Source organism: Oncorhynchus keta, chromosome 12, assembly GCF_023373465.1.
Source record: "Oncorhynchus keta strain PuntledgeMale-10-30-2019 chromosome 12, Oket_V2, whole genome shotgun sequence".
NCBI classification, from domain to species: Eukaryota; Metazoa; Chordata; class Actinopteri; order Salmoniformes; family Salmonidae; genus Oncorhynchus; species Oncorhynchus keta.
Window position 1 is genome coordinate 43583053 of NC_068432.1, and position 14033 is coordinate 43597085.

The following is a 14033-nucleotide window of genomic DNA, read 5'->3' on the forward strand; positions in this document are numbered from 1 at the left end:
TTGAATGATGGATGGATGCGTGTGTGTGTTACGCAGATGAGCGCATGTATGTCTGTGTATGCCAGCCCACACATGACTGTGTGTGTGTGGGCACCGTGGAGTGGTGCTGCGGATCCTTCTGGGCTGGTTCTGGCCTGTGTTTGTGTTGGCTCCATCCCAGGCCTTCATTACTCCTCCTGAGATACAGCCCTGGGTTCACTCCCAAAAGGCACCCTTTTCCCTATAGGGCCCTGGTCAAAAGTAGTGCACTATGTAGGGAATAAGGTTCCATTTGGAACGTAACCCTGGCCTCAGGACTATTTACAGCTTCTCTGTTCCACCGTGGCGTGCAAGATAAAAATCCTCTCCTCTCCTCTCCTCTCCTCTCCTCTCCTCTCCTCTCCTCAGCGCAGGAGAGCTGGAAAGATGGAGACAGCCCCCGTCACGTGCGCCGATGTTTGTTGAAACTCCTGCCGATTCATCGTTTTCTCTCAGTGGGGAGAGTTAGAATTCCAAAAAGTTATTTCTCTCCCCGGTCTTCTCAGCCAAGCCGAGGGTCAAGAGAGAGTGTAGAAACATGTCCATCTTCCACTTACTCTCTCTCTCATCCACTCCTCTCCCTCATCCACTCCTCTCCCCGATCCACTCCTCTCCCCCATCCACTCTTCTCTCTCATCCACTCTTCTCTCTCATCCACTCCTCTCTCTCATCCACTCTTCTCCCTCATCCACTCCTCTCCCTCATCCACTCTTCTTCCTCATCCACTCCTCTCTCTCATCCTCTCCCTCATCCACTCCTCTCTCTCATCCACTCCTCTCCCTCATCCACTCCTCTCCCCCATCCACTCCTCTCCCTCATCCACTCCTCTCCCTCATCCACTCTTCTCCCTCATCCACTCCTCCCCCTCTTCTCTCCTCCCTTTCTCACCACGGCTTCTCTCTATTCTCTTACCTCCTTCAATCGTAGAATGCCCTTTCTTCATTTTCATGTCTACTAGTCAATGCAAACCTTCTGAAGTCGTTGTTAAAGCCACTTTGCTGTTGTCTATCCTTATTAACTAGTTCCCACACACATATAGAATCAAAGCTCAGTGAGAGAACTTTAGTTGGCAGCGCTACATGTTTGCTATATGTTTGCGCAGTTGCCCAATACCCAATACCCATTCATTTTGGCCAATGTCATTTTACTGCAGTTGTGTGTGGTTTCCAGGAGGTATATGGAGGCATTCCTTTTTACTGCTCTCATCTAAACAGATTTAGTTGAAAGGGACGCATTACGACGCAGCTCAGCTCAGCTCCTCCGGTGGTTCCTATCTGACTGCTTGCTCAGCCTGCTAGGGTTTCCTACACATGTCAAGGTGGGTTAGTCTTTCCCCCCGTCTCCGCTTGCTGAGGCCTTGGTGGGCTATCAGTCACACCGCCGGCCGTGCCTAGGTCACCTCACTCCCCTAACCTTCTCTCCCCTAACCCTGGCTCTCCTAACCCTCCCTCGCCTAACTCTCCCTCCCCTAACCCTGGCTCCCCTAACCCTCCCTCCCCTAACCCTGGCTCCCCTAACCCTCCCTCCCCTAACCCTCCCTCCTCTAACCCTGGCTCCTCTAACCCTCCCTCCTCTAACCCTCCCTCCTCTAACCCTGGCTCCCCTAACCCTCCCTCCCCTAACCCTGGCTCCCCTAACCCTCCCTCCGCTAACCCTACCTCCCCTAACCCTCCCTCCCCTAACCCTGGCTCCTCTAACCCTCCCTCCTCTAACCCTCCCTCCTCTAACCCTCCCTCCTCTAACCCTGGCTCCCCTAACCCTCCCTCCCCTAACCCTGGCTCCCCTAACCCTACCTCCCCTAACCCTGGCTCCTCTAACCCTCCCTCCTCCAACGCTCCCTCCTCTAACCCTCCCTCCTCTAACGCTCCCTCCTCTAACCCTGGCTCCCCTAACATTCCCTCCCCTAACCCTGGCTCCTCTAATCCTGGATCATCTAACCCTCCCTCCTCTAACCCTGGCTCCCTAACCCTCCCTCCCCTAACCCTGGCTCCCCTAACCCTCCCTCCGCTAACCCTACCTCCCCTAACCCTCCCTCCCCTAACCCTGGCTCCTCTAACCCTCCCTCCTCTAACCCTCCCTCCTCTAACCCTCCCTCCTCTAACCCTGGCTCCCCTAACCCTCCCTCCCCTAACCCTGGCTCCCCTAACCCTCCCTCCCCTAACCCTCGCTCCCCTAACCCTCCCTCCCCTAACCCTACCTCCCCTAACCCTGGCTCCTCTAACCCTCCCTCCTCCAACGCTCCCTCCTCTAACCCTCCCTCCTCTAACGCTCCCTCCTCTAACCCTGGCTCCCCTAACATTCCCTCCCCTAACCCTGGCTCCTCTAATCCTGGATCATCTAACCCTCCCTCCTCTAATGCTCCCTCCTCTAACCATCCCTCCCCTAACCCTGGCTCCCTTAACCCTCCCTCCCCTAACCCTCCCTCCGCTAACCCTACCTCCCCTAACCCTCCCTCCCCTAACCCTGGCTCCTCTAACCCACCCTCCTCTAACCCTCCCTCCTCTAATGCTCCCTCCTCTAACCCTGGCTCCCCTAACCCTGACTCCCCTAACCCTCCCTCCCCTAACCCTCCCTTCTCTAACCCTCACTCCCCTAACCCTGGCTCCTCTAACCCTCACTCCCCTAACCCTGGCTCCCCTAACCCTCCCTCCCCTAACCCTGGCTCCTCTAACCCTCCCTCCCCTAACCCTGGCTCCCCTAACCCTCCCTCCCTCCCCTAACCCTGGCTCCCCTAACCCTGGCTCCCTAACCCTCCCTCCCCTAACCCTGGCTCCTCTAACCCTCCCTTCCCTAACCCTGGCTCCCTAACCCTCCCTCCCTAACCCTGGCTCCTCTAACCCTGGCTCCTCTAACCCTGGCTCCTCTAACCCTCCCTCCTCTAACCCTCCCTCCTCTAACCCTGGCTCCCCTAACTCTCCCTCCCCTAACCCTCCTTCAACTAACCCTCCCTCCTCTAACCCTGGCTCCCCTAACCCTCCCTCCCTCCCCTAACCCTCCCTCCCCTAACCCTGCCTCCCCTAACCCTCCTTCCCGTAACCCTGGCTCCCGTAACCCTCTCTCCCTCCCCTAACCCTCCCTCCCCTAACCCTGCCTCCCCTAACCCTCCTTCCCGTAACCCTGGCTCCCGTAACCCTCTCTCCCCTAACTCTCCCTCCCCTAACCCTCCCTCCTCTAACCCTGGCTCCCCTAATCCTCTCTCCCCTAACCCTGGCTCCCCTAACCCTTTCTCTCAACTGTCACCTTTCATCCTCTCCCCTATGACCTATGACCTGTGTCTAAACACAAGGCAATGGACTTCCTCCTAATACTGGTCAGTTGCCCCCCCCCCAACGCCAGGGCACACCTAACGTGTTCCGGATACAAGATTGTGTCCAGAATCTGTCTCTTTTAGGATTCCTTTCCCTCAGCTCCCCCTTAACTATCAAGCCACAAGTTCAACAAGTTGAGATGGAGATATTTATTCAGGTAACCACAGCAGGATAGTGTGGGACGTTAGAAATCCTGTTTACTGAACGGGCTGCAGCTGCTCTTGCCTGTTGGTGGAATTAACACACACCATCAGGCTGATATAGAAGGAAGTCCAGCACTCCTCAGACACGCACGTACATACCTTTGGCAGGGATGCAAAAGGATTTTGCCCCTCTGAAACATTATTGTCCATAGTGGAAATGCCTTCACACACCCAGGTGCTTTCTGCTACATTCTCTCCACTATGACATCACTTGTTATCCAGGAAGTTTGTAGAATAGAATGTCTGGACTGGTTCCAGGTCATTCTGATAGTTGGAGTGTGTCGATGATTTTACAGCATGCACTTCTATTAGCCTATGGGGAATAGTGCAGGTGTCATTCCAGATTCCAATATGGCAACCAAGGAACATGATGTAACATCTCCATGTTATATCAGTCCATCGCTACTCCACAGGAACACCTTGATGCTCTTTCATCAGGGCTGGAACCAACCGTTAAGAAATAGCACCACATGCCTGAGCAGGTTATACAGTGCCTTTGGAAAGTATTCAAACGCCTTGACTTTTTCCACATTTTGTTACGTTACAGCCTTATTCTAAAATTGATTACAAAGTTTTTTTCCTTCATCAATCTACACACAATACCCACAGTGACAAGGCAAAAACAGGTTTTTAGAAATGTGTTAAACATAAAAACTGAAATTTCACATTATTTTTGTTTGTTTGTGTCACGATCGTCATAATGATCGGACCAAGGTGCAGCGTGGTATATGTACATTCTTCTTTTAATAAAGAAAGACCACTGAACAAACTAACAAAACGAACAAACCGTGAAGCTAATACGAATAGTGCAGACAGGCAACTAAACATAGAATAAGAACCCACAAACACAAAAGGGATAATGGCCACCTAAATATAATCCCCAATCAGAGACAACGATAAACAGCTGCCTCTGATTGGGAACCATATCAGGCCACCATAGACATATAAATACCTAGACCTACAAAACCCCTAGACCTACAAAAACCCTAGACAATACAAAAATTAGCATACCCACCCTTGTCACACCCTGACCTAACCAAAATATTTAAAAAACAGAGATATTAAAGGTCAGAGTGTAACAGTACCCCCCCAAAGATGCGGACTCCCGGCCGCAAACCTGAACCTATAGGGGAGGGTCCGGGTGGGCATCTACCCTCGGTGGCGGCTCCGGTGCTGGAGGCAGCCACCCCTCCTTACGCTGATCCCTCCGCCTTTGTAAAACTGGACCGTGGATCATCGCCGGAGGCTCTGGACTGCGGATCATCGCCAGAGACACCAGACTGGGGATCGTCGCTGGAGGCTCTGGACTGGGTACTGTCGCCGGAAGCTCTGGACTGGGTACTGTCGCCGGAAGCTCTGGACTGGGTACTGTCGCCGGAAGCTCTGGACTGGGTACTGTTGCCGGAAGCTCTGGACTGCGGAGGCGCACTGGATACCTGGTGCCGGCACTGGTGGTACCGGGCTGAAGACACACACCTCAGGGCCAGTGCGAGGAGGAGGCACAGGACGTACTGGACTCTGGAGGCGCACTGGAGATCTGGAGCGTAGAGCTGGCACAATGCGTCCTGGCTTGATGCTCACCTGAGCCCAGCAAGTGCACAGGACGCACTGGGCTGTGCAGACGCCCTGGAGACACAGTACACAGAGCCGGCACAGGATATCCTGGTCCAAGGAGGTGTACTGGAGACCAGGAGCGCTGACCCGGCACCATCCGTCCTGGCTGGAAGCCCATTCTAGCCCGGCAAATGCGAGGAGCTGGAATAGAGTGCACCGGGCTATGAATGCGAACTGGAGACACCGTGCGCATCTCTGCATAACACGGTGCCTGTCTCCAACCTGACTCAGCCAATCTCCCCGTGTGCCCCCCAATTATTTTTTATTGGGGCTGCATCTCGTGCTTGCCTCGTTTGTATTTCTCCTCGTAATATCGGCGTTTCGCTTTAGCTGCCTCTATTTCTTCCTTCGGAAGGCGATACTCCCCCACCTACGTCCATGGTCCTGCTCCATCCAGAATCTCTTCCCATGTCCATTCCTCCTGAACACGCTGCTTGGTCCTTTTGTGGTGGGTTCTTCTGTCATGATCGTCATAATGATCGGACCAAGGTGCAGCGTGGTATATGTACATTCTTCTTTTAATAAAGAAAGAACACTGAACAAACTAACAAAACAACAAAACGAATGAAACGTGAAGCTAATACGAAGAGTGCAGACAGGCAACTAGACATAGAATAAGAACCCACAAACACAAAAGGGAAATGGCCACCTAAATATAATCCCCAATCAGAGACAAAGATAAACAGCTGCCTCTGATTGGGAACCATATCAGGCCACCATAGATACCTAGACCTACAAAACCCCTAGAAATACAAAAACCCTAGACAATACAAAACTAGCATACCCTCCCTTGTTACACCCTGACCTAACCAAAATATTAAAAAACAGAGATATTAAAGGTCAGAGCGTGACAGTTTGTTAATTTGACCTTTATTTAACAAGGCAAGTCAATTAAGAACAAATTGTTACAATGACGGCCTACCCTGGCCAAACCTGGACGACGCTGGGCCAATTGTGTGCCGCCCAATGGGACTCCCAATCACGGCCGGATGTGATACAGCCTGGAATCGAACCTGGGACTGTAGTGACGCCCCTTAGACCACTGCGCCACTCAGGAGTATTCAGACCCTTTACTCAGTACTTTGTTGAAGCACCTTTGGCAGCGATTACAGCATTGAGTCTTCTTGGGTATGAAGCTACAAGCTTGGCACACCTGTATTTGGGGAGTTTACCATTTTTCTTTGCAGATCCTCTCAAGCTCTATCAGGTTGGATGGGGAGCGTCACTGCACAGCTATATTCAGCTCTCTCCAGAGATGTTCGATAGGGTTCAAGTCCGGGCTCTGGCTGTGCCACTCAAGGACATTCAGAGACTTGTCCCGAAGCCACTCCTGCATTGTCTTGAATGTGTGCTTAGGGTTGTTGTCCTGTTGGAAGGTGAACCTTCGCCCCAGTCTGAGGTCCTGAGTGCTCTGGAGCAGGTTTTCATCAAGGATCTCTTTGTACTTTGCTCCGTTCATCTTTGCCTCGATCCTGACTAGTTTCCCAGTCCCTGCCGTTGAAAAACATCCCCACAGCATGATGCTGTCACCACCACCATGCTTCACTGTAGGGATGGTGCCAGGTTTCCTTCAGACGTAACGCTTGGTGAAGCTTGGCATTCAGGCCAAAGACTTCAATCTTGGTTTCATCAGACCAGAGAATGTTGTTTCTCATGGTCTGAGAGTCTTTAGATGCCTTTTGGCAAACTCCAATCAGTTGTCATGGGCCTTTTACTGAGGAGTGGCTTCCGTCTGGCCACTCTGGAGTGCTGCAGAGATGGTTGTCCTTCTGGAAGGTTCTCCCATCTCCACAGAGGAACTCTAGAACTCTGTCAGAGTGACCATCGGGTTCTTGGTAACCTCCCTGACCAAGGCCCTTCTACACCAATTGCTCAGTTTGGCCGGGTACCCAGCTCTAGGAAGAGTCTTGGTGGTTCCAAACATTCTCCATTTAAGAATGATGGAGGCCACTGTGTTCTTGGGGACTTTCAATGCTGCAGATATTTTTTTTGGTACTCTTCCCCAGATCTGTGCCTCGACACAATCCTGTCTCTGAGTTCTACGGACAATTCCTTTGACCTTATGGCTTGGTTTTTGCTCTGTCAACTGTGAGACCTTATATAGACAGGTGTGTGCCCTTCCAAATCATGTGCAATCAATTGAATTTACCACAGGTGGACTCTAATCAGGTTGTAGAAACAGCTCAAGGATGATCAATGGAAACAAGATGGCACCTGAGCTCAATTTCGAGTCTCATAAGCAAAGGTCTGAAAACTTATGTAAATAAGATATTTCATTTTTTTTCTTCTAAAAACCTGTTTTCGCAATGTCATTATGGGGTATAAAGTATGTAGATTGCTGAGGATGTATTTATTTTTTAATCAATTTTAGAATTAGGCTGTAACGTAACAAAATGTGGAAAAATAAATGGGTCTCAATACATTCCGAAGGCCCTGTATACTTTCACCATGACCAGAGTTTTCATACCACTCTGTGTGTTTGAGAACTATTACAGAGAGGGACCTTGTTGAAAACAGAGTCACGGTGTTTCCTCTGTCAGGCTAGGCTGTGCTGTGTTGTTGTTCAGGTACTCCGTGAGAGAGAGACAGTCCAGGCCAGGGCACCGGTCCACAGCCATCTACAGCTTCAACCTGCCCACAGTGTGTTCCAAACGGCACCCTATTCCTCATATAGTGCACTACTTTTGACCAGAGGCCTGTCGTCTCTGGTGAAAAGTAGTGCACTAAATAGGGAATAGTGTGCCATTTAGGATGTATCCACAGACAAATAATCCCAGCACTTCCACGTTTGCCTTGCCTGTTAGTGTCCCACGTGGAGCCTGTACACAACCCAATTACAACACCAATGCTTAATTGTGATCTGCCAGTCAGTTTGTGAGTCAAAACTAAAATAACTTTTTGCAAAGAATAATAAACAGGACAGGGATTTTTCGTGGGAGGAAACCTTTAGTTTACTGTATGACATGTTTCTTAATAGTGCTAAAGTGTTCTGTGTTCTTTAGATAAACAGTTGGGAGTTTTGCATTCTGGGGCATGGAAGAATGCAGTGTTTCTCTGCCCCTTACACACACATGTCTGCAATTTGGCCGCCTTGTGTATTTTGGATGTAAAAAAAACCTGCAGCATTTCAAAGTAAACGAAAGAAGGAAAGTCTTATCCGCCTGGCAGCTGTGTTCGGCACCAAATTGCTTTCAGCTGATGCACTGCAGCTCAAACCTGCTTGGATAATGTCAAGTGATGCATTGCAATGCTGAGAAAACAACACAGACAAAACAAAGAATGAGAAAAGAAACGGTGGAAAGTTCCTTGTCTGGGCAAACCTCCCTACTCACCACCCAAAACCTCCCTACTCACCACCCAAAACCTCCCTACTCACCAGCCAAAACCTCCCTACTCACCACCCAAAACCTCCCTACTCACCACCCAAAACCTCCCTACTCACCACCCAAAACCTCCCTACTCACCACCCAAAACCTCCCCACCACCCAAAACCTCCCACCACCCAAAACCTCCCACCACCCAAAACCTCCCTACTCACCACCCAAAACCTCCCTACTCACCACCCAAAACCTCCCTACTCACCACCCAAAACCTCCCTACTCACCAGCCAAAACCTCCCTACTCACCACCCAAAACCTCCCTACTCACCACCCAAAACCTCCCTACTCACCACCCAAAACCTCCCTACTCACCACCCAAAACCTCCCTACTCACCACCCAAAACCTCCCTACTCACCACCCAAAACCTCCCTACTCACCACCCAAAACCTCTCTACTCACCACCCAAAACCTCCCTACTCACCAGCCAAAACCTCCCTACTCACCACCCAAAACCTCCCTACTCACCACCCAAAACCTCCCTACTCACCACCCAAAACCTCCCTACTCACCACCCAAAACCTCCCTACTCACCACCCAAAACCTCCCTACTCACCACCCAAAACCTCCCTACTCACCACCCAAAACCTCCCTACTCACCACCCAAAACCTCCAAACTCCCAACCTTCACCCACGTCCTCCTCAGGTCTCTGAAAAAGAGGATCATGGTACCTAAGATACGATCCATTGCCAGGTCATCATTGTAAATAACAATTTGTTCTATACTGACTCTCCTGGTTAAATAAAGGTTAATAATAATAAAGGCTTCATTAAATATAAAATTCACCTCTTGCAAAAAAAATCAACTCCTAATCAATCTTCTCATCAGATACTTAGTAGGGGTTTGATACGCAGAACAACTGATAAGCCACTCTCCACTGCACATTGTGCCCTCAAGGAAACAGAAAACCTCAATCCTACAGATGATAATATGTGATGATGACGTGTCTGTAAACAATCCAATGAGGTGCAGAAGTTGGTATGATCATATATCCTGGAACGTCTTCCAGGAAGCAGAGCGACGTGAGTACATGGTGTGAGCAGTGAGCACATGGTGTGAGCACATGGTGTGAGCAGTGAGCACATGGTGTGAGCACATGGTGTGAGCAGTGAGCACATGGTGTGAGCACATGGTGTGAGCAGTGAGCACATGGTGTGAGCACATGGTGTGAGCAGTGAGCACATGGAGTGAGCACATGGTGTGAGCACATGGTGTGAGCACATGGTTGTGAGCACATGGTGTGAGCACATGGTGTGAGCACATGGTGTGAGCACATGGTGTGAGCACATGGTTGTGAGCACATGGTGTGAGCACATGGTGAGCACATGGTGTGAGCGAAGAGTAAGATACATTTCATTATTTTGCCTGTTTGAATAGAGATAACTTGACAATACAACATATGTACTTGTGTAGGAACCTCTAAAGAGAAAGAATGGGCCCCAGAAGGAGGTTTGATCGGCAGGGAAATACTTGTTTATGGCCCCTTTATGCCCATTTTGGTATGAAGGGTTTCTACTTTAGTTCACTTAATAAATGGTCTGAAAATATCTGATTTTACTTGGTGTTTTAGCACCCTTATGGCACAGCGTTGCTCTGAGGCACTGAGGCACTGAGGTTCTGAGGCACTGAGGCTCTGAGGCACTGAGGCTCTGAGGCTCTGAGGCTCTGAGGCTCTGAGGCTCTGAGGCACTGAGGCTCTGAGGCACTGAGGCTCTGAGGCACTGAGGCTCTGAGGCTCTGAGGCACTGAGGCACTGAGGCTCTGAGGCACTGAGGCTCTGAGGTACTGAGGCACTGAGGTTCTGAGGCACTGAGGTTCTGAGGCACTGAGGTTCTGAGGCACTGAGGCTCTGAGGCACTGAGGCACTGAGGCACTGAGGCACTGAGGCTCTGAGGCACTGAGGATCTGAGGCTCTGAGGCTCTGAGGCACTGAGGCTCTGAGGCTCTGAGGCACTGAGGATCTGAGGCTCTGAGGCACTGAGGATCTGAGGCACTGAGGCTCTGAGGATCTGAGGAAACCCAAAAAATGTCTGGGTGTGGCGGGTAAAATGTGATCTTTTCAACTATTGATACATTATCAGAAAGCATAAATCTTCCAAAAAATAGGATGGAATATTTTTTTTTTACAATGGAAAAACCAAAATGTGTGCAGTTGAGGGTTAACACCTAACTTTATCAGTTATTCTCCATTACAATGCAACAGCTCTGAAGGTGAATTCCATGTGTTATACAACATTTACACACAGCTACATGTGTGTATGACTTCATGGTATTATCTCAACCCTGTAGGCATATATATGTATGCGATCTCTTGACTGATATAATCATGCCTTTCTCTCTTTAACAACAGTTAGGTAACGCCCCAAATGGCACCCTATTCCCTATAGAGTGCACTACTTTAGACCAGGGTTCACAGGTCTCTGGTAAAGAGTAATGCACTTTGTAGGACTGCCATTTGGAACACAGTTAGTTCTCTTGCTACGAATCCCCCTCTAAGCACATCTCAATAGGTTACAATCCAAACCTTCAAGTACCTCAGTAGATCTTTAACTGCCTAAGTGCACCTTTCAATGGCTCGGGGAGTATAATGGATTTGAACCACTAACAGCCGTAAGTTGGATAGTGTGTGCCGTTTTTCATAAATCCTTTTTTATAAGCTTATATTAACCGTAGTCTTACTGTTACTATGTACCTTTTTTTACGGTCCTCTTTCCACCATTAACTACCTGGCCGCTACCAAATGGTACCAAGTGGTGCTACTTGTTTAAACAACAAATGAACACAAAGAAAGGGATTCATAGAATATTACTCTGTATCTACAATCTCAATATGTCCTCTCTAAGTAAATATATGATCATTGCTGTACTCTATTTATAATCTCAATATGTCATCTCTAAGTAAATATATGATCATTACTGTACTGTATTTACAATCTCAGTATGTCATCTCTAAGTAAATGTATGATCATTACTGTACTGTATTTACAATCTCAGTATGTCATCTCTAAGTAAATATATGATCATTACTGTACTGTATTTACAATCTCAGTATGTCATCTCTAAGTAAATGTATGATCATTACTGTACTGTATTTACAATCTCAGTATGTCATCTCTAAGTAAATGTATGATCATTACTGTACTGTATTTACAATCTCAGTATGTCATCTCTAAGTAAATATATGATCATTACTGTACTGTATTTACAATCTCAGTATGTCATCTCTAAGTAAATGTATGATCATTACTGTACTGTATTTACAATCTCAGTATGTCATCTCTAAGTAAATATATGATCATTACTGTACTCTATTTACAATCTCAATATGTCATCTCTAAGTAAATATATGATCATTGCTGTACTCTATTTACAATTTCAATATGTAATCTCTAAATAAATATATGATCATTGCTGTACCGTAACATAAAGTGCTACCCTGATATGAATTTTGAAATGGTGCTTTTTTTTGGTGAAAACACAAACACTAATATTCGATCAGTCTCTGGAGCGGAGTTTACTTCCTGTACAGTCATGGTTATTATGTACAGCTCTGCTGTGGTGGAGTCTAAACATACATACAACCTGTGCTTCAGGACAGAGGCAGTTAGCCAGGACTGTGTTATCTCAAAGGAATTTCTGTTTTGAGGCAATGTGTTTGCGACAGCGCTGCTACCGCCATTGGGGGGGTATGGTTTATAGCAGGCACTTCGTCAAAGGTCATGGACGTAGGGGGGAGACTCTTTGACCTCTGTTAATTAGGGGTGATTTGAGTCTCGCTCTGCCACACGCATGGCGGGTGTAGGCTAGCTACCCTAGAGGAACACCTCCCCTCCCCTTAGCCTTCCTATAACCACTTCACCTCTCTAACCCAGAGCTCAGTCACTAATGTTAACCCCCCCTATAACCACTTCACCTCTCTAACCCTCTAACCCAGAGCTCAGTCACTAATGTTAACCTTCCTATAACCACTTCTCTCTAACCCAGAGCTCAGTCACTAATGTTAACCCCCCCTATAACCACTTCACCTCTCTAACCCTCTAACCCAGAGCTCAGTCACTAATGTTAACCTTCCTATAACCACTTCTCTCTAACCCAGAGCTCAGTCACTAATATTAACCTTCCTATAACCACTTCTCTCTAACCCTCTAACCCAGAGCTCAGTCACTAATGTTAACCCCCCCTATAACCACTTCACCTCTCTAACCCTCTAACCCAGAGCTCAGTCACTAATGTTAACCTTCCTATAACCACTTCACCTCTCTATATATATATATATATATGCCATTTAGCAGACCCTCTAACCCAGAGCTCAGTCACTAATGTTAACCTTCCTATAACCACTTCACCTCTCTAACCCAGAGCTCAGTCACTAATGTTAACCTTCCTATAACCACTTCTCTCTAACCCAGAGCTCAGTCACTAATGTTAACCTTCCTATAACCACTTCTCTCTAACCCTCTAACCCAGAGCTCAGTCACTAATGTTAACCTTCCTATAACCACTTCACCCCTCTAACCCAGAGCTCAGTCCCTAATATTAACCTTCCTATAACCACTTCACCTCTCTAACCCTCTAACCCAGAGCTCAGTCACTAATGTTAACCTTCCTATAACCACTTCTCTCTAACCCTCTAACCCAGAGCTCAGTCCCTAATGTTAACCTTCCTATAACCACTTCACCTCTCTAACCCAGAGCTCAGTCCCTAATATTAACCTTCCTATAACCACTTCACCTCTCTAACCCTCTAACCCAGAGCTCAGTCCCTAATGTTAACCTTCCTATAACCACTTCACCTCTCTAACCCAGAGCTCAGTCACTAATATTAACCTTCCTATAACCACTTCACCTCTCTAACCCTCTAACCCAGAGCTCAGTCCCTAATGTTAACCTTCCTATAACCACTTCACCTCCCTAACCCAGAGCTCAGTCCCTAATGTTAACCTTCCTATAACCACTTCACCTCTCTAACCCAGAGCTCAGTCCCTAATGTTAACCTTCCTATAACCACTTCACCTCTCTAACCCTCTAACCCAGAGCTCAGTCACTAATGTTAACCTTCCTATAACCACTTCACCTCTCTAACCCTCTAACCCAGAGCTCAGTCACTAATGTTAACCTTCCTATAACCACTTCACCTCTCTAACCCTCTAACCCAGAGCTCAGTCCCTAATGTTAACCTTCCTATAACCACTTCACCTCTCTAACCCTCTAACCCAGAGCTCAGTCACTAATGTTAACCTTCCTATAACCACTTCACCTCTCTAACCCTCTAACCCAGAGCTCAGTCACTAATATTAACCTTCCTATAACCACTTCACCTCTCTAACCCTCTAACCCAGAGCTCAGTCCCTAATATTAACCTTCCTATAACCACTTCACCTCTCTAACCCTCTAACCCAGAGCTCAGTCACTAATGTTAACCTTCCTATAACCACTTCACCTCTCTAACCCAGAGCTCAGTCCCTAATATTAACCTTCCTATAACCACTTCACCTCTCTAACCCTCTAACCC

At 48.1% G+C, this 14033-nt stretch overlaps 1 long non-coding RNA gene across 7 annotated transcripts; it reads right to left on the reverse strand.

Moving 5' to 3' along the window:
- Positions 1-8081: 8081 nt before the first annotated feature.
- On the reverse strand, positions 8082-9073 carry LOC127906387 (uncharacterized). Of its 7 annotated transcripts, none has more exons than XR_008061145.1 (3): positions 8934-9073; positions 8758-8845; positions 8082-8595 (listed from the first exon to the last, which is right to left on the reverse strand). It is a non-coding gene; the product is annotated as an uncharacterized LOC127906387 (long non-coding RNA). The 7 variants fall into 7 exon arrangements; XR_008061143.1 differs by having other exon boundaries at positions 8082-8617; XR_008061140.1 differs by having other exon boundaries at positions 8670-8845.
- Positions 9074-14033: the final 4960 nt, after the last annotated feature.